The sequence below is a fragment of the Cygnus atratus genome, chromosome 2 (assembly GCF_013377495.2).
Source record: "Cygnus atratus isolate AKBS03 ecotype Queensland, Australia chromosome 2, CAtr_DNAZoo_HiC_assembly, whole genome shotgun sequence".
Lineage (NCBI taxonomy): Eukaryota > Metazoa > Chordata > Aves > Anseriformes > Anatidae > Cygnus > Cygnus atratus.
In genome coordinates, this window is record NC_066363.1 from 110,043,866 (window position 1) to 110,065,121 (window position 21,256).

The window sequence follows — 21,256 nt, forward strand, 5'->3', positions numbered from 1 at the left end:
ATACCGCGAAAGTCATATCCCTGACATCAGCATGGGAGATTTGCTAAGTTTCAGATGACTGTTCCCAGTTTGGAGGTCGAAGTACTTCTCTACAGATCAGCTGGAAAAGTTACTTTCTTCTAACATGAGAAAACAGCACATTTTCACAGTGCAGGTGTCCCCGCAGCAAGGCAGGCAATTGCCAAGAACAACCTCAGCCTAAGAAGTTGAGGCTGGGTGGTTGCAGGCAACTGCAAACTCACTAGGCATCATTAACCAGCAGCAAGGCTACCAGTGCTGCTTTTATTAAATCCAGGCTTCTTCCACCTGTTGATGTGTTTCTCACATTTTAAAAATGAGTTTTTCCACCGGTGCCTCTTGTCTGGCATTTGTTGCCTCGGCTGCCTCGCTCCTGACTGTCCCACTGGTCCTTACACCGATCCTTATGGAAGGACGAAAAAAGAGGCTGCGGCTGCTGCAATGGAGCAGAGGAGGTAACAAGGAGGGAACAAAAGGGGATTCGTCTGGAGCAGGGTGGGAGCTGGAAAAGAGCCACGTAGGGCCAAGTAACAGTTAAATATTAGGGAAACAGAGCCACTGGTTCTTCCCTCATCCCCACCACTACCGCAGTCTCCTCATCTATCAGTGTAGCCACATTGGGGTTTTCTAAATTCTGAATTTTAGCAGAATTCAGACTGTGGCTGCAGCTGAGGAGGATTAAGGAGTCACTGGTCTCCTCCTTATGCGGTTACCTCTTTCCTCATAGCAGTGAGTACAACTGTATATATCTCACTCACTAGAGAAGTTGTATCAACCCTACCTCAATTTTTTATAAAACTGCGAAGAGACTTAAACTGACTGCGATCGTGTTGACAGAACTGCAAAAATACAGGGAAAAAAATGATAGCTGTAGTTGTACTGGCAGACCTGAGGGGACTGAAGCCTTCAGTTGAAGGAATAGTGATGAGAAAACAGAAGACAGGGGAGAAGAAATAACAGAGATACAGGACATGCCAAGTAAAGAAAATCGCATTTGACAGCTGTCCAACTTTCTGAGATCTCTACATGGTGCAAACCATTCGTGTTCACCTGTAATGGTGAACACCATGACAGTGAACAGCCCCATCCTGATCAAAGCTCCACTCCAAGGATTTGTCTGGCATCCCAGACTGAGGCATGATTTTGCTCCTGGAGCTATTCCCAAAGTAATAAACTTCATCACATTCATCTCCAAGCGAAGAGGGAAAGCTTTCTGGTGCCCAGGAACACCAGCCAGACAATTATCCTCAAAACACAAGGGCAGGAATAAACAACCAGTCATGGAAAATTCAGATCTGCTAAGGATTAATGCATAACAAAGGGCACCGACACAGGCCCCCAGAGATTGTCCATCTTCAGTCAGGGTGGGAGCAGAGAGGAAAGGACCACCCTGAGATTCAAGCAAGGCTGAGCACAGGAACTATCAACCAGCCCTGAGGAGGAGAAGACAGGGGAGTACAGCAGGGATGTGAAGGATGGGGTGGGCAGAGGAGAGGCTAATTAGGGAAAGACTTCTCCCACAGGGCCATATGAAGATGACGTATGTAATCCCTATGTCTTTGTAAGAAGAAAGTTGAATTTTGCTTCAGTTTGCTTAGTTTTATGAAGTCATGTATAAAATCTCTGTATCAGCATGTGTATCCGGCAGCTAAAACTCAGGGTGCCCTGGAAAAGAACTGAATTTGGCACAGAATCCCCTAACGACTCTCTCTAAATGCTGTATTAACATGGATTTTGCAGCTAATAATATTAATAAGTGTGTTTCTTCCACAGTACTATCTTAGGCAGTCAGCACAATGTGCAAGAATAACTTAATAAGCAAAACCAGTATTTATACGTGCAAGTCTCCCAAAGTCAGCAGAAACTGCTCATTTACACTGGCTGCCAAATGAGGTCAGAAGTCTCTTAAAGGCTCTGAACGGCTCTAGCACTGATGTCAAAAACAAAACTAGTTCAGGTCAGTTTTAACACATGTATTTCTTTTTCTCCTACTTTCTGAATAAGAGTGCACAACCCGCTTTGTGAGGAAGAGAGTATAAATTCCAAATCTCTCAGAAGAACACAGTGACTCAAAAAATGCATTACATTTTTCTGCACATGTATGATTTTACAGGTTTCAGATTTTTCAAACGTGAAATTTAAATGAAAGCACTTATCTGTACCTATTCATACTGTCTCTGTGCAGCTTCCACATTAAATCATGCAAGAACCAAAGATACACGATTTGTAGCTGCTACCAAAGCAGGGCTGGGTGTTAAGTGTTCATCACACATAACACTGCCCTTGAAATAAAGGCAGTAGCTATTTTAAGTAACCATAAGCAATACTTATGTGCAATTCAAAGGAGATCGGATATAAAGAGATAAAGATTAGAGTACAGCAATAGGGCTTTCATTATACAATGTAATCCAGCGTGTCTGATCTAACTGGATGTGACACAAATGTAAATAGCAACAGGTTTGGAAGTGCAGTGTTTTACAAGAGTGTAGCATGCTCTCAGAATAGTTACTTCTGAGACATCAAAAACAATGTTTGATTCAATCTTTAAAAAATCACAACAAAACCAACCTCCACACATTTGCTAAAAGTATAATATGTGTAAGTAGTTGGTCGTGTTTCAGAAGATCAAATGGAAATGTTATCTGAGTAAGAGCAGAATACTTAATCTTGCAAATAGAAGTGAGTAGCAAACACAAAGACCCCGGCTATTTGGAGATGCAGAATCATTTTATGGCAAAATGGGATATTTGTGAAGAAAACATTTTGAAGATTAACATAAAGTTTAAATAGCTTACTTGTTTCTGAATAAGAAACAATGACAGATCCACCACTTGGTGACTTAACACCCCTTCCTTACTGAACTACTACATGCATATGCAATTTGCGTTATATCCAAGGAAGATGTTTGACTTTTAAAAATCAATGATCTTATTAATAACTTCACTTTAAGAATTTAACATGACAAAACAAAAACTACACACTTAACAATTAGAATAATCAGATTCAAAAGAAATATCTATGCTTTGCTAAACTCCCAATTCTTAAAATATTTACATAAGTGCTTAAAAGTTAGTATGTGATGAATATCAATTAATTCTAAGAAGAACTGCTTTTTGTAATTTGATGACATTATACAATAGACAATGGGAACTTGCCAATGAATTTTAGGAGCTGTTGCCATTATTTTCCACACTTTTAAAGCTAAGATTAGGCCTTGACTACCATTTATTTCTCAAAATGAAAGCATTAATTTAGGTCCAGGTTTCTTTTAAAAGTTATTTGGAGGAGGCCATGAACCTCTACAGTATTTTATTTTTTATTCATATTTATTGGGAAATAATCCCATCAGTTGTGTTGAAAAATGTCTCAACGTTCCCAAGTTACTCTATACCTATAATGTGTACCATATATTAACCTTCAGCATGTATTGTTAAAGCTCTTCAGAAAATCAGTCTGCCCGCCTCCTTCAAAATCTCAGGGTACAAGTCCTGTATTCCTCAGTCACAAATCAGTGAACCCATACAAGTACCTGAAATAACCCAGTTTGCCTTCCTTCATATCTGTTCCTCTGCTCCTCCTTCTTTCTTCTCTTATACCTGTATTCCCTCTTATATCCCTAAAAATACTTCATCTGGCATACTCTATTCTTGATCCCACCAATCACCAGGTAATTTGAACCAAAACACATTTAGAATTGTATAAATATAAGTGATTGCCTTCTTTAGAAATCAAATCTATAAGAATTTTCACAGATATAAGAATTATATGAGAATTTTCACAGATAGCCTATATTTAGGAATTTACCTGAATCTTTGTGATTATGCTAATGCCAACCTCAACAGCAGCAATTCTCCTAAAATACTAAAAATACAACACAGTTGTTGCATTAACAAATGCTGAGCCTGTCTGAAGGGCTGGTCAGGAAATCATACCCAGCACATGGCAGCAGCTCACCTCTGCAGTGGTAGCATCTCACTCTGCATCCCAGCTGTGCTACAGCTCCTCCTTCCCCCTCCTGTACATTGTCAAAAATATAAATTTAAACCAAAAGGGTGGAGAAATTCATAAAAGCAGGCACTGGTCTTAGCTGACTCTCAGCTGAGACTGGTACCAGCTACAGCTGATGCCTCCTGAGTGCACAGCGAAGGGTTTAAGCCCAACCTTTATGACTTATGGCACTTACAGCACTGCAAGATTTTAGAGCCCACTCAATAGCAGCCGAGCAGTAACAGAAGAGAGCTTTACCTAGGTAAAATGTGGCGACAGGCTGCAGGCTGACTCACAGGCAGAAGGTGGCAATGATGCCCCGAGTCCCTTCTAGCACAGAATTAAACAGAGTGAGCCACCAGCAGCTTGATGGGTTTAAGTCACCTGTTCAACATGGCCTCATAAAAACGAGGAGCACTCAGACTGCCAGTAACAAGTGCAAGACAATTTAAGAAGTGGCCAGTTTTTCCACTGCAATGAAAGCATGTCTAGTCTCCACGACTCCAGACTCAAACCCTAATCTATTCTTTCACATCCACATGGTGCGGGGCCGAGCTTGTTACCAGTTGCAAGACCGGTCATCTCCTCTTCCCCCAAACTGCTGTGCTATTTTAATCACACTGGGCTTGAAATTAAACATGCCAGTCTCTTCACTATTGAGAGAAGTCGATTGCTGGTGCAGCCCTAGTACTATTTGTGGAGGCACATCTGGGCAGTCAACAGCATATATGCTATAAGAGAGCAAGCGCAGGCCACAGTCAACTGCTGCCTTTCAGAAACCCACCGACACACTCCTTATATTGCTCCTTGGGAGAGAAAGCAATCGGAGAGGTACGATGTACTGAAAATCCCAGGTAACCTGTCGTTACCATATGCGTACAGCCAGGTGCCAAGAGAAATCCCATCCACCTACCGCAGGCCTGAAACCTAGACACCAAATTGCAGTGCCAAGAGCCAGCATGCCTCTAACCATAAAGCTTCAGCCCAAAGCTGCTCCATTTCTTACCAAAAATGAGTAACTTTGAAGCATAATGATGACGACATCCTTGAGGCTGTCATTTTTTCAGATATGCAAGTTCTACCACTGAGATGTAAAATTAACCATGTGGCGGTGCTTGCCTGTGTATAGGCAAATGCGACCGATGCTGGAGGTCAGACTGTGTTCCCACCAGTGCTGGGAAGCAGAGACAGACTCAGGCCTCTGCCACTCCGCAAATACTCCTCGGTTAAGTAATTCGCTGTCCAGCTTGATTCATAAAACTCGCTGTTGATTTCTAAATTAAAAATCAATTCTTTATAATGTGATTTAGGCTCCTGACAGGGCAGGAAAATGATAAACTCCACCACGCTAACAGGATTGCACGAATATGATTTATGGTAAGGAGCCTCAAAATCTGAAATGCTTTTTTTTTTTTTTGTTAACTGCCTGCTTAGTGTATTTATGGTCCTGTAAAAGCAAATACATGTATTGTCTTAAATTAAAAATTACAAATGGCTTTACTTTGCATCCCTGCCTAGAGAACAGATCTCATGTTTTGCTTGCTTTAATGATTAAAACTACACTATTAGATTATCATTACAGATCAATACAATTACCATTTTATATTCAGCCTGTGAACCAGATGAAGATGCAATAGACACAAACACTATTACAGCACCAAATTTTGTTATTAGCGAGCTGAAAGCAATAAAAGATAATTCTGAGTGATAACCACCAATTGGCCCACGTAAACTTCAATAACTTTGTCTCCTTCGGGTGGTTTGTGTTATTTTTTTCCACTTCTTCCTGCAGCCAGTAATTGGGAAGGCTGGATAGGTTGCAGTGACCTTTCTCCTTAAGCCCACCTCAACACAAATCCAACCTTTTTACTTCTTCAGCGTGAAAGGCTGGCGTCTGGAATTGAGGCTGGTGGGAAACCCATGACTCCAAACATCTCGGAGCTAAGGGAGAGGACAGTGGGAAACCCTTAAAACCAAACATGAGGGACCTCAGGAAGCCTTGCTCCCTCCTCGCCGGGCTTTTGGGAGCCACTTGGCGGTGTGGCGGAGGGGACGGAGCTCACACACCTGAACCGGCGTGAAGCCGGGGGCCACCAGCCGAGCTCGGGCTGCTCCCTGCTACCCCGGGGGACCCCCCTACACCCACCCCAGCCCGCGGGGGCCGCCCCCGGGGAGCGGGGACGGCTGCCCCTCGCCTCCCCGCCGCCAGCGAAGCGCCGCCACCATGTTGGCTCGGCCGGAGGGGGCCGCGCCGCCGCCATCCCGCGGCGTGGGGGCCGCCCGGCTCCTCCCCGCGGCCTCTGACTCGGGCGGGGAGCCTCGCCCGGAGGCAGCGGCGGGCGAGGCGAAGCCGGTCGAGGAGACGAGAGGCGAGGCGAGGCAGAGGAGGGGCCGGCGGTGCCCGGCGGAGAAGCCCGGCCGTAGGGGCGGGGAGTCTCCTCCTCCCGCCGCCAGGCTCCGGCTCCCCGCACGCACCGGAGAGCCCGGCTCCCTCCTCCTCCTCCTCCTCCTCCCGCTCCTCTTCCCTCCTCCCTTCCCCTCCTCCCCCCCTTCCCTCCCCGGGTCGCCGCGGCTCCGGGAGGAGCGGGGGGGGCCCCGCTTCCTTCCCTCTCCCCCCTCCTTCTCCCACCGGCGCCGCCGAGGACAGGCAGGTGAGGACCCGGCCGCGCTCCGCCGCCCCGTGGGGAGAGGCGGCCGCGATGGCGGCGGCGGTGGCGGCGGCCGCAGCGGAGGCGCTAGGCCCCGGCCGCCCTCCCCCGGCCTCTCCCCGCGCCGCGACCCCTTCCTCCGCCCGAAGTTTCTCGCCAACTTTCCTGCCGGGCCCCGCCGGGGCACCGAGCGGGGAGGCGGCGGGGCTGGGGGGGCCGCACCCGGGGGGGGCGAGGAGGCACGGCCCGGGGCCGGCTGCGGCTCCCCGGGGACCCCCGGGGAGGGCTCGGAGCGGGGCCGCGGTCGCTGTGGGGGGGCCTTGGGGCGAGATCCAGGAAATTGGTTTCCGAAGGGGCTGTGCGCGCCTCGGTTTATTTTATTATATATATGTATATATTTTTTTTCGTTCGGTGCTCTGGTTTGCGTCCCTCCACCTAGCAGGAACACGACTGCTTGAGATTTCTGAGTCATTAATTTGAATATTCAGTCATAACACTTCATCAAACCTCCTCATGTTCCTTCTTTTTTTTTTTTTTTTAAAAAAAAAGCATTAAAAGCACACAGGCCCCCATCCCCGCAGACACCGCGTGCAACTTTTCTTGCTGCAGACCCCCAGGCGTGCCGTGAGTGAAGTTATGTACGCGTCCCTCCAGGCAAAGGGCTAGCAGCGTGTTGCCTCCCTGCCTTACACCCTGCTACAAATGCACGGGTTCACTGCGTTTGCTTCAGGATGGTCCCTTCCAGATGTCGGATACGTACAGAGGCACGAGCCAGTTTGTGTCAGAGAAAGTAGGATATGAATACGAGCGAACCTCGTGGTTGCTAAGAAGGTTTGTTCAGGCCTACCTGCTGAATTTGAGCCCAGGCAGAGGCTGGTTGTTAATTAGAAAATAGCTGTATGAATTTACTTTAACTGGCAGGCTAAGCCAAACCCAGCTTAAAACCTAGAACGTGTTGCCAAGGAAAGTGTATTGTATTTTTCTTAACAATTCGTCAGCAGCTGAATGAAATTTCAGGCAAATTTTGCAAGCAAAATTGACCTTTAGTTGAGGAAGTGAGATACAAAAGTTTACTTGTCTCTTTTCTTTTTCGTTTTTGGAAACCAAGACTATAAAGAAGGCTTTCTAATAAAACCGTGTTGTCAGTTACATTTGTAACACTGTACTTCATACACCACAACAACTGTATGTTTCTGCAGGCTTGGTAAGTTTAAGGACTGTTCCTTTCCAGCCAAAAAAAAAAAGAAAAAAACAACTCCTATGTGTGTTTCCTATGCATGTTTGTAAATTCAGCTGTAGGGGGTTTCTACTGAACATGTGTGTAAAGCAGAGACCCTGGGTGTGTTTTGTACTGCCAGGGTGCGAAGGTTAATTTCAGGATGAGGTAGCATTTGTGACATGAACAGAAGGAGAGCAGCACTGGCACTCAAAGGGACTGTGCTGAATTTCAGAAAAAAGAAAAAAAAAAACCACCCACAATACCAAGTATATAAAACTGTGTCAGTAGTTGATAACAGTGATTGCCAATAATTGTTTTATTCCACCGGTTTTGTTAGCTTTATTTCCTCAAGAAGTGCAACTCAAGTGCAACTGCAACATCTGTGTGCCTGTCAGTCCCTCTAACAAATCTTCCAGCTGTTAGCCAATTTCAAACAAATTTGGCAGCAGAGGTCTCCCAGGTGGACAATTTGTACGGAATTTGCGAAAGTAAGGAAGCCAGGTAGAAAAGAGCTCTTAAGCTGCACACCGCAGAGTTCACATGAGCACTTCATTCGAGCTGGAAATCGATGCAGGAAATTAGGCTTCACCGGTTCTGCTGTTCGCAGAGCTGCCCGTGTAGTTTTTAATAACTTCCTAATTTTTGAACCCCTAGTACTCCTCTTTGAAATCTGGAGAACTTCATTTGGAGTGAGGGTGAGGCCATGGTAGCTGTAATCTGTATTTCGTATTATAAAGAGGGATTTATTTTATTCTATTTTTTAATATTTACGACCTAACAGTTCTCTGGCTATGAAATAAATGAATGGCACTAAAAGTATATTGGAATAGCCAACTTATTTGAAATAGCTAAAGGAGTGTCACACTTAATAAATCTTTGGTGTGGTGCATAGTAAGTACCAGAATTATTTCTTGAAAAATTGCGGTTTATAATTTAGTTGTTTGTTTTTTTTTTTTTTAACAATACTCTTCTGCACCAGAGGAATATTCTGTGTTTTGAGACCTGTGTACTTCCTGCAATTCCAGAAGATAAGTCAGGACTGTGTTCACGCTGATAAAAGATTGTCATCATGTGACAGGGATGTGAACGTCTGCGTCGTGGCTCATGTCAGTTCACGTGGCCAAAGTTTACTTTATGAACGCGGTAGCTGCACGGTTTTACTTTCCTATATGCTCTGTATGTGGGCAAAAGCAGCGCGTTGTCAGTAGCTGATTCCTCATGTTCAGACTGATAGTTAAGAGAAATACATTCTTTCATCTTTATTTCCCATTTGAATCAAACTGTTTTGCCTTGTACTTTGATCACAGTTTGAGTACGCTAACTTGATGTTAATTTAGAAATCGGTGTCAGTATTAACACGCAGACTACTTCAAGAGTGCTTGCCTATTCGGCTGTGTCGTATTGGGCAGATATTGTCAGGTAGGACACCTTCCATGCCTATGCAGTCTCCAGTTTTTGAGAAGCCCTTCTGAAAGGTTTCAGCTTCTAGCACTGGAAATCCTCTGTAAGCTGACAGAACAGGTCCAGTATTGAGGAAGAAATGTAGTTTCTAAAACTACTGTTAAAAGTAGGGGCTAATTTTTAGGGTCTTAGAGGAACCACCTTTGACTACGAGAAGATAGCTCATTCTCTGTCTTTATTTCATTTCTCTCCTTGAGAATGCCAGTAGGGTGCTGCTCTCTCGTGCTGGATTTTATGATGTAGTGACCACTATTTCTTGTTAATGATTTTTATTTTGAATACAAACTACAGTTGCCATATGGTAACTTCTTTCAATCGCTGCAGTCCTAGGCTGCATTCAAACCAGTGACTTGGAGCTGTGGGGTTCCAGAGCGTGTTAGCAGTTGCCAGGTTTTGAAGGCAAACCTGAACAAATTCCCATCTGTATGCTGAAGGGAAAAAGTAGTATTGAGAAGATGCTGTCAGCTAACTGCAGGACAAGTTTAATTTTAGTCTTTCAGAGGTCATTCTTACTGCCAGTTCCACCTATGGGAATAGGATTTATTCTTAATGGTGCCAGTGCATCAAAGCAGCAATCAGCACCGAGGCAAGTTGGTGAAGCGAGTGGGACTGCACCCTTAGGTAACGTTAACACACACGGCTGGTTGAGGGATCGGAGATCAAGATGATAGTAATGGTAGAGAGAGAAGTAAAGTAAGAAGTTATTAGTTGTGCACAAGTTTTATTCTCTTTATATTTAAATAGATATTCTTTAAAAACGTGACTGGCAGTGGGATTAAAGCCACCAAGCATCCCTTTCTGTTGTCCCTTCAGGTAGGTGCCTGCGTGGAGTGCTGGGTCTTGCACTGGGTCTCATGCTCTGTCCCAAAAATTAGTAAGTGAAAGCTGCACTCTGCTGCAAAGAGTCCCTGGGCTAAGGGTCTCCTCTGGGGACTGCCTGCTGTAGGCTTTTGTCCGACCCCACAGCTGAGCGGGATGCAGCAGAAGGGATTGTCAGCAAGCGCATCTTTAGCCGTGCTGACTGTTATCGCTGAGTTTGGGGTTTTGTTTCGATTTTTCTTGACTGTAGTCTTGCGTAATGTTACAGGATATGGCTGGAGAGTGCCAAGGAAGTAGTGACCACCAAAACCTCAGGCAGGCATTACATGGTTTTCAACTTTTTGAGTACTCTGAGAGGCCACATATGGAGTTAGATGACCTTTTTTTGGCTAGGCTAGCTCTGTTTTATCTTTGTATTTTTGGAAGGCAAATGTTATCGTAATAGCATTATATAAGATAGATATAATCAATACAGATACTTAAATCTCAAGCGTTTATGTAAGTTGTGAATTCTGTTGGTGCTACTGAACTTCAAATAGCTTGTCTTTCAAATCAGTACTTCAGGAGGAAGCAAAACTTCTGTGGTTTAAGATACATGCTTCTGTGGTTTTCTTCACACCAGAAGTCTAGAGACCTCTGAGAAAAAATGAATGATTCTTCAGAAGCTTAGAGCCACCCTTTCTGTTCGGATTTTAGAATGAGGCTTACAGAAGTGAGTATCTTCATTTACTTACATTGCTGGTGAGCTGAGTAAACACGGTCACAGGAGTTAATCTTTGTAGATCTCTAACTTGTTTTGGGGGAAACTTTGGCACATTTGGTGGTGTTAATCTGATATTTCAAGTTAGTCTTCATATCGGGGGGCTTTGGTTCACTGGGGTTAACTTCCTTCCTTTCCACATGCCCAAAGCACCTTCTAACCTTATAAAAATGAGACAGTAGAAGTGTTTTATCCGCAGTGTGAATAACAGAGCATAAATGCAGTCAGGTCTCAGGTATGCTTACCAGGATCGATGGCCCCGTAGCAAAAGAGCAGTAGGAGCAGAGGACAGCATTCATGCTTGTCTGTGCTCAGCTCGAAATGTTTGTCCACAGTTCAGGAAGACCTTCTAATGCTTCTACTCCATGCTTGGAAAGTTCAGCTTCAGGAAGAAAAATGCAGTTATCTGGGCTAAAGGTTCTGAAATTTTCAACCATACTTAATGCCCTCACAACTGTAATAAAAGACAGTGCTTAAGTGAGGTGTTTAAAGAGTAATTAGAGGGTACCGTGAATCCCTTGTGTATTGCAGTTGTGTAGCGTGGTAACTGCTTTTGGCAGTCAGCCAGGAGAAGACGACATAAAACAAATTAATGCTGAACAATCCCATGCTAATAAGTTATTTTTAAGTGCGGTTAGACAACAAAATTAATATTTATGCTTAAAATTTGATGAAGGAAAAAATAGGTCCGAGTTGTGTTGTACTTTCTTGCTTTTCAAGAACATTTTATTGGAAGCTAAAATCACTACACTTGTAATTAATTAAAAAACAAAACAAAACCCTCCCAAGTGCTTATGTATATACTTTGCTCTACTCTTCTCCACTCTTCATGCTTCTGGTTGTCTTCACCAGCCTGGCTTGTTCAACACAACTACTCTGTTTTGCCAGTGACAGTACCACAAAGTCCAGAAACCGTCCTTGGCACGGGCTTTCCTGGTTCTTATGCTCCTGAACACCCTGAAGATAGGGCACAGCTTGCCATCCCAGGCAGTAGGTGCTAGTGGTAGGCTTCTGATCCAATTCAGGGAGAGATTTGGGTTAGATGGACTGCTGGTGAGATGTTCTTTCAGTGGGTTTAACTGAATAATGTGTGTGCATCAGAGAGGAGACACAGTTAAGGTTTTGGTCAAAGCATGCTCCACTGAAAAATGAATACAGAATTAATATATAGGCAATATTCTAGTTTTCAAATCTACATTTACCTGTTAATGCTTATTCCTACCGATTGGCAGAAAAATGTTAGTTTCAAGGAGCTATTATGTGGTCAAGAAAGGAAATCCAAATATAATAACAAAAGTTCTATACTTTACTGTAAACTTCTTAAAATCAGCAAGTTTAGTAGTACATTTTCCTTTTTTTAAAAAATTTCTTTGATTCTGATATTATTTTTCTGAATGTCTGCAGTTTGAGATTAAAACCTTATCTTAGTACTTTCCAAACTGAGGTCTTCAGAAGCGTATTCACAGGCAAAATTTTTGGTGTTTCAGAAAAAAATTAACGAAGTTATCCTGTGAGAAACTGAAAATTAAGGGCCATGTGTATGTCTGAAATATGTTTGGAGTGAGTGGTCTCCAAACACAGTTTAAAAATGTTATATAAATCTGTTTTATGTGATTTTAAAATGAAAAATTTGCACGGAACCTAGTAGCAAACTTCACATTTTAAAGACGTGGCTTTTATGTTCATGTAAGGACTAAGCAAAGGTGAGATGGAATGGGAGGAAGGCTATGGTGGTAGACGTGAATGTTTTGTGTCCCTTTTCCCATAATGTTTGGAGCTGAAAACAAAATGTGCAGGCAGAATGTTTTACTTCTGATTTTTTTTAATGATTTAGTATTTTAGATTAGCTCTGATTTCAGTAATTCAGTCGAAGTAGTCCATGTTTCCATGTAGGTGCAAACTCATTTGGTGCTACTATGAGGCTGCACGCCTTACGTACCACTGGGTAATTTCCCTTAGTAGAAAGTCTTGCAATATGCGACAAGTGAACCTGAAAGCACAGATTATTATGTTTCCTAATGCAAATTTATGTAAGGCTTAGGTAACATCCCTGGGGCAAAGGCCTTTCTCTGCTTTGAGTGATGGCCAGCCCAGGTGAGTTGTGCATCACTGTTGTAAGAAGGCTGTTCCTACTGCATGGGCGTTGAAAACCTGGGTTTGTCTGGTTTTGTTGTTTGTTTTTTTTTTTTTTATCTTAAGTTGTAACAGTGTTTTTCCTCTTTGATGCTCATATTCAGTACATAAAGCCTCCTGAAAGGACAGCTGTCGTGAATCAGACCAAAAGTCTAGACCAAATATCTCTTTATTAAGAGATTATTTAGAGATATTAAGAGTTTATCCTGAACTCAGAAATAATGAAGTCTCCAGTAAAAGTTTTTGGAACATCACTTACGGGGAAGATTTCAGAGTAGGTTTGTTCAGCTACAGGTGGTGGTTCTGATTCTGCCTGTTTTATATGAAAAGTATTCAGGTTTTCTTCCAGCTGTAGTATCTCAAAATGTACATGTGCTTTCTAGTTTCTGAGGCACTTGATATTTGGGATTTTTGCCAAAGTATGTTTTCTGTTGGTTTTTTTTTGTGCGTGTCTGTGTCTGTGTTCCTCCCCCTCCCCCAAGTTCTAGGTAGAAGGTACATTAATGGAATGACAACCTCCTGAAATCAAAGGGAGGGGTTTAACTGATCTTTGAAGATTGGTTTAAAGGGTTATTAAAAGTTATAATAGTACAGTCCAGATCTCATCTGTACCTAACTGGAAAGCATGCTTTGGAGAGAGAGAGGGTATACTATTCTCACCGTGGACACCCATATTTAATTCCTTTTTCATTGTAAAGTTAAATACTCTAATCAGGAATGTGTATAGTAAAATACTGTTCCTTTTGAAAACAAGTACTTGTGAAACAAAGAGAATTGTAGGGAAAAACAAGATAATTCCTGAGCTACAGCTAGTCAGTGGAAATTGTCCTGAATAAAATTGCTTTTCTCACCAGCTATACTTTTTCAAGCCTGAAAAGTAAGTAGGTATTGTATTAATATTCTCTGAAGGTTAGAAAAAAAGGTTATGTTGTGTTTTTTTGGTGTTTTATGTTTTTGGTTTTGGCTTTGTTTTTTTTGCATTCTGGGGTTTTCAAATGAGCAAGCAAAATTCAAGGACAAAACTCTCAACTCCTGAAATAACACAAAAATTAAGCAGTGACTTGTACATGGTGTCAGAGGCTAAAATGCAATAGTAATATGACTATAATTTTCTTTTTTTTAACTTTTAAGTACAGCTTTGTACTTGAAGTACAGTTCTACACTTAAAACGCAATTCATAAATCATAGTGACTGAGGTTGCTCTTATCACTTTAAAAATAGCTTGCTGAATAATTATATATATTATATAATTTGCTAAAGATATCAATCTCCTTTTTCATTTTAGGAAATACTTCATACACTGTAAAAACCTGTAGAACTGATTGATTCAGGTTATCACGATACACGAAAAAAGGCACAAGTGATAGTTTAGAGATGGAAACCATGTTGCTCTGAAAATAAAATTGGTTTGTTCATACAAAGTAGGTATATTTAAGTATTCTTGAATTAATTTGCATTGGTTATTAAATGTAGGACTTTTTTATTAACTTTTTTTTTTCCACCTTTAGCTTAAGTCTGATATACCATCCAAATACTATTTACATTTGGTGTGTACATGGTAAAACCATGGCCAAGTTAATACAGGGTGATTTGTAAAGTGACTTAAGTTAACAAGCACGACACCTTGATTTTATATGGTATTTTAAATGAATATTTTAACCTGGTTTTGCACTTGTACTTCTTAGCTCTTTTCCCAGTCAAAGAGGCTGAGTATTCCTGGTCAATAAAATAAGTTGACTATAACTGTATACTAGGGTTTGTGCTAATCTTGCTAGGTTTTTTGCCAGTGACATGGATTTTCCAATTGTACTGTTTAATAATAAAAAGTCTTAATATCTCTTTTAAGTTACATGTATAATTGTTAAACAATGAAAGCGAAATTTATTTGCGAGATAGTTTTTTCTTCCCATTTTGTGTTCAGTGGCATTTGAATGGGAGCTGTGATTGAAATTCATATAAATAACCAGTGTTATATATTAAGGTGTTAACAACTTACATGTTGACTTTTAGATGAGGTTTTAGAAGGTGATAATTTAAATGGAAAGCCCATTTTGTTTTAAATCTGATGGGTATATTTACAAAAGGGAATGTTAGCTTCAATTTGTTAATTGGTTTTGGTTACCAAAAGCTCTGAAATGTTAGAATGAATGGATCTGTACTTGTAAGTTTTAGTTTTCTTTGAAGACATGAACAACAATCTGGCCTCTTCTGATCATATTTTGACTGAATGTTTCACAGATCGTAGTGAACTGATATTTATATAATATTAATTTGGGTGGAAATCCTGCATACTTGTAAGAGAAGCTGGTGGTTAAGGTACATCACCTTGAATCAGAATTTGAACGCTGGTTACGAGTGAGCTCTGCCTGATTTGAATTGGTTTAAAATTTTGTTAGCTAGCATAATTTGAATACAATTGGACTTAATATAGGTTATCCTAACAGTAAATTTAGGTCTTACTATAAATAGATGTTGTAATTAAAAATAAATACTTATTTCTCAACCTTAAATATTAAAAAATGCAACCGGACAGGTAACTTTCCATTATAACATGGCTTGTGCCCAGCTAGCATATGACTCTGTTTGCCTGTGCAGATCTGTTATATTTTCCTTTTGCTCTTGCAAGAATACTCAGAAGTTAATGTTACTTACTGCGTTAGATGTCATATAGTATACGCAGGTAACCAGATAATTTAGATGTCTGAATCAATTCATATTCAGGCTGACAAAGGAACCTGCCAAAACTTCGGAGCCAGCAGAGTAATCGCAGCGTGAGAGATTCTTGAGGAAACCCCAATGTGCTGATGGGCAATTGGGAAGTGTGTAAGTGTTGCTGCTGCATGACTTGTACAGCTTGGAAACCGTGCGATTGACCTGTTGCTTCTGTTGACCTATTTCCTAGACTTGGACTTTTCCCCGCCTCTCGGTTCCTGTGAAACTGAAAAGACAAAGCAGGATTCATTAAATGATGCAGCTCTACAGCCAGAAAATTGGAATGGGGTTATTATTATTATTTTTAAAACCTTGCCATATTAAACAACTTTTCACATGCTTTAAACTGAAGTGGAAATCAGACTTTTTTCCATTTTTGAATTGTTCATTTTGTCAAATCAATTGTATGATTTTTTTTTTCAACTAATTAGGAAGTGGAAAAACCTGAATCTGTTCTTATTCATGGATATTTTAGTTTTGCTGTTCTAGGACCTGATCCTTTTTAATGTTGAAGTTAAGTGCAAAATTCCTCTTGACTTCAGGGAGAGTTGGCTTAGCTTTACATAAAAGGACCAAATTGTCCGCTGGGATAAGTGGAGGCAACTGTATTGAAGTAGGCTTCACTGGAGTATAAAATGAAGACAAAGAAGTGTGGCCTGCCTTTACAGGAGTGAAATTGGATCTGCTGTCTCAAACAGCTAGGCTCATTTAGCAGTGAATCAAAGAAGTTTTTTTCCTTTTTCCAGTTAGATAGAATCGGTTGTTCTGATTCACTGCACTGAGCAATTTCAGATGTCACTTACTTTTGACTGGAGATATTTTACAGTATCAGTCTTTTAGCACCGGAAAGCCGCAACCTGTTTATGAACTCTTGTGCGTGTGTGATGTAAGAAATACGAGGAGAAAACACAAACACTTTCTGAACTGTTAGCAAATTTTCAAGCCATTCACCTTCTCAGTTGCTTAAAGGGCTCTATATGCCATTTAAATTTGATATGATTTATATTACTAGTTATGTGGGGTTTGGGGGGCTTCTGTATTTTCACCTGCTTCACGTAGGGCAGGTCTTCTGAGGGGCTTTCCGTGGTCTTGCTAAGGTGGGAAGGAGATTCACTTACACCAGAAGCTGGGCTGGATGTCAGCCTGTGTGTTTACCATGGGTATGCAGAGTAATTTCACTGACTTCCACAACAGACAATAGCGTCTTTGGCATCTCTTTTGTGCTTTACGCAGTGGTGTTGTCTGTGTTGTGTACGCAAACAAGGGAGAGAATTTGCAGAATGAACTGAAATACAGCGATTACTCATGTACTATTGTGTAATACTTCATGTAAAATGTATCGTGTGTCAATTTTGCTTATCAAGTCTTTCTTTCAGTGCTTCTAGTATCTGTTGGGATCGCAAATTAATTCAAGTCTCTGCAACTATTTTGACCTAAGCACTGGATGGCTTTCTTTTATTGCCTCTTTGAAGCTCCACAAAGGGAAGAAAGGCTGGCACATTGTAATCCCCTTAGAATAATCGTAGAATGAGTGCGTAAATGCTGTTCAGCATTCCTTTATTAATGTTTCACAAGCAAAATGAAATCCCATCAGTGGGAAGAACGCAGATCCACAGCGTTCTAAGCTGTTTAAGCTTTCGCAGCTCTGCAAAAATAAAAATTCCCCAAATCCTGACTGCTGCTGCAATATTTTGCTGGGGTGGGGTTAAGCAGTAAACTAACATTCACTGTCATACTTGAGATGCTAAGTTTACAGAGCAAAACCTAAAAAGGGCTTTAAGATCAGCTGTAGTTAGGAAGGTTATTGAAGCACGGGCTTCTTCCCGGAAACATCCTGTACTTTTGTTGTCTTCAGCGAGCTTCATCTATTCAGCGTCCTAACTGCTTTTCTGGTTTTTAGAAACCCTTGCTGCAACTTCTTTGTGACTAAAGCACATTGCCAATCAGCCCAAGCCTCCCCATGCCAGCCAACTGTCCCCTTAATGCAGCGATTCAATGGAATGAATAGAGCTCATACTTTAAGGAGACAATTGGCTACCAGAGCGAGTGCCAAGTTGATTTAACTTTGCACAAGTGTGAAAGAGTTTTTAAATGGATGCTGTCAACTAGTGTTGGCCCAAGGTTTCAGCTGCCTGAAAATTGTTATAATCTCATTGGGAGTATGTCCAAATTTGTTTAAAATATTTTAGTCAACCACTTCACTGCAGCGGGTATGAATATCCTAGGAGCTATTGTTAGACGATCATCCTTGGTCTATCAAAACCATGGTAGACGTGCCCTGGCCAAATGTACAACATAGCTTTTATAATGGGCTCCTTTTTTTTGGCAGTACATCACTAAATTGGTGAAAGAATACAGGATTCGTGTTGTAATCTGCTCTTCCACTGCAGTGTAATGCCACAGCTTGTGTTTGAAGCACTTAGTCGGATGCGTAATACGGTACAAAACCACATCTGCAGCCTGCCATCCCTGTAAGGCTTGCAGAGCAGAGCCACCAGTTAGCCACACAGCTCCTGGCTTATCTAGTACCTGGAAATGTCTAGAGCTGTCTGGGATTTGGGAATACTGTGTCATTTCTTTGCGGGCCAAAGTTTTTTGATGAATTTGTAGTGGGTTTGAAAGGATGCTCACGTTCTGGATACACGTACTGGGCAGTACCAAACCTGCCCTTCGTTGGAGTGATGGTGTAAGCACAAGGCACCTTCTTAGCACAGTTTGTGGTCTGATAATTGTCTTCACTGCACCCTGAAGGGAAGACAGAAGGTGAAAAAAGTTGTGGAAAAAAACATGGAGAAGATGAACCCTAAGATTCCTAATGTCGCTATTGCTGGGAGGCCTGGGAATCTGTGAAGGGGAGCTACTTCTGTCAAGAGCATGACAAAATACAGGAATAAAACTAGATCTGCAGAAAGGATGTTTTTTACAAAATGCTTAATTTAAATTTAAATTTCTCCTAATTTAAATGTCTCCTCTAAAGGAGAGAAAAGGTCTTGTAGGCATGATTGTCATACAGTGTGCCTGGTAAACTCTTTTCCCAACGTTAAGTAACGAGTGTGTTTGGGGGGTGGGGGTGTTTTCCTGGCTTCTCTGAGATCATTTGGCCATTACAGCTGCAACAGCATTTCTATCGGTTTAGATACATTTGCCAGAGAAAAAAGAAGCATTGTTGTTTCAGTGCCTAGCTGGACTACGCAGTTTTTTAAGGAGCGGCGTGAGATTGTCGGTTGTTTTAAGGACATCCCAGCTATTAGATGTACAACTACTGTTGAGTGTATGTATTTGCATTGATGTGAAAAATATTTAGTTTGGAAAAGATGAAGAACGGGAGCTGGAATAATTTCCAAGTATGACGGGCTGGAAGGTGGTTAGGAGCTGTCAGCATAGCATGGTTTTATGAAGGAGGAATCATGCTGAGGGGGGCTAGAAACTGGCCAAGCTGCTGGGCGTGGAGGGTTGTGAGCAGTGGCGAGATGTCCAGCTGCGGTCCGGTCACTAGTGGCATACTCCAGAGCTCAGTAACAGGGCCAGTACTGTTCACCACCTTCACCGCCATCCTGGGTGATCAGGCAGGTGTGTCCTCAGCACATCTGCAGAGAGTACGAAACTGGGATGAGCGGTTCATAGACCGAAGGGCTGTGCTGACATCCAGAGGGACATTGACAGGCTGGAGACCTGGGCAGAGAGGAATCTCCTGCAGTTCAACAAGGGGAAGTGCAGGGTCCTAGACCTGGGGAAAAACAGCCCCAGGCACCAGGACACCCTGGGACCACCCTGGGAAGCGGCTCTGCAGAACGGGACCTGGGGGTCCTGGTAGACACCAAGTCGAACATGAGCCAGCAGTGTGCCCTTGCAATAAGGAAGGCCAGTGGTAACCTGGGCTGCATTAGGCAGAGCATTGCCAGCAGGTGGAGGGAGGTGGTGATCCTTCCCCTCTGCTCAGCCCTGGTGAGGTCACCCCTGGAGTGCTGGGTCCAGTGCTGGGCTCCCCAGTACAAGAGGGACGTGGCCACGCTGGATAGAGACCAACATAGGTCTACAGAGATGATGAGGGAATTGGAGTGTCTGACATACGAAGACAGGCTGGGATTGCTGCCAGCTGGAGAAGAGAAGGTTGAGGAGTATCTCATGCGTATGAATACCTCACAGGGTGAGTAAAGAGAACAGATCTAGACTCTTCTCAGTAGTGTCCGGAGACAGGACAAGAGGCAGTGGGCGCAAATCGTAATATGGGAAATTCCATACAGACATAATAGAAAAAAAAATCGTAGGGATGATTGAACACTGGACAGGTGGTCCAGAAAGGTTGTGTCATCTCCATCCTTGCTTGTAACTTTAAACCTAACTGGATACAGCCATTACCAACTTGCTGTGGTGGACATGGCTTTGAGCAGCAGAGGTGGAGTAGACAACCTGCAGATGTCCTTTCCAAGTTTACCTGTTCAGGGTAGTTTTTATGTAAGGAGTAAAAGCGACACAGAAATAAGTGTCATAATTGAATTTTAACAAAACACGGGTGTTTAAAGGCAGAATATTTTTGTTTGTTTGTTTTGCCAGCCAACTTTTTTTTTCCTGACATCTTGGGGAGAGGTGAAATAACTGTTTGCAAGTGCATTGTTCTCTTGGGTTTCTTTGCTTTCTGCTAGTAATATAAAGTCTGTGTATGGCCTCGTTGTCTGTCGTGCCTCCCTCCTCTCCATGGAAGGAGTGAAGAGGAGTTGGGATTAATTTCTCTGCTGCCTGGAAGGCTGAACAGCACTAGAGGCTTTTAAGTCAAAGAAATGTTTTCATCTTGTGTTTGGAAAGGTGGTTTTTCAACATCTGTGATCGAATCATCTTTTTTTGTTGTTGTTCCTTAATGCTGTAAAAACTTAGGATGTGAACTCTATACTTGCTCCAATGTTGTCTTTACTAATGGTGATGAGGTGATTTTTTTTTGTTTTTCCTCCATACGTTTGACTAAACACCCTGAATTGTCGAGTCCGTACTGTCGTTGTGTTGGTGTTAGAACTACAAACTTGACTTAAACTAATACAAAATATAGATAAGAATCTGAAAGTGTTGCATGTGGATTTATATACACTGTTATATTAGAAATATGGTCACAAGGAAACCTGTCACAGGCAGGCGTATATGAAACTTTTGAGCTTACATCAGAAAAAGGCACCTGATGAGTTCAGTGAGATGGGACTCATTTTCAGCTCTGTCTTAGGACTTGTGAGTAGTAAATGACAGCACCGTCCTGAAGAAAAATTGGGTGAACTTCAACTTGAAATTTAGAGAGCGTTTAGCAACCTTGTAAAATGAAGCTGCAATTTCAAACCATTGGTAAGGATAAAAATACTTGCGTATGTTAAAAATTGGCTTGGTGTAGTCCTTCTCTCAAGTTGCCTGGTTGTTGGTTATAATTTCTGTAGAAGTTCTCAATTCCTGTCCTCAAGCAAGATGTTAAAAGTTATACTTCCCTTTGAACAGTATCTTATCTATAAATGAATAACTGTG

General features: G+C 42.1%; 1 protein-coding gene across 1 annotated transcript in view; it reads left to right on the forward strand.

The window, feature by feature from the left end:
• The first annotated feature begins 6,344 nt into the window (after positions 1-6,344).
• Positions 6,345-21,256, forward strand: part of YES1 (YES proto-oncogene 1, Src family tyrosine kinase) — a 51,646-nt gene continuing 36,734 nt past the window's right edge. The window contains exon 1 of the mRNA XM_035564023.2: positions 6,345-6,656. The gene's annotated coding sequence lies outside the window, so the exon portion shown is untranslated. The remainder of the gene's footprint in view (positions 6,657-21,256) is intronic.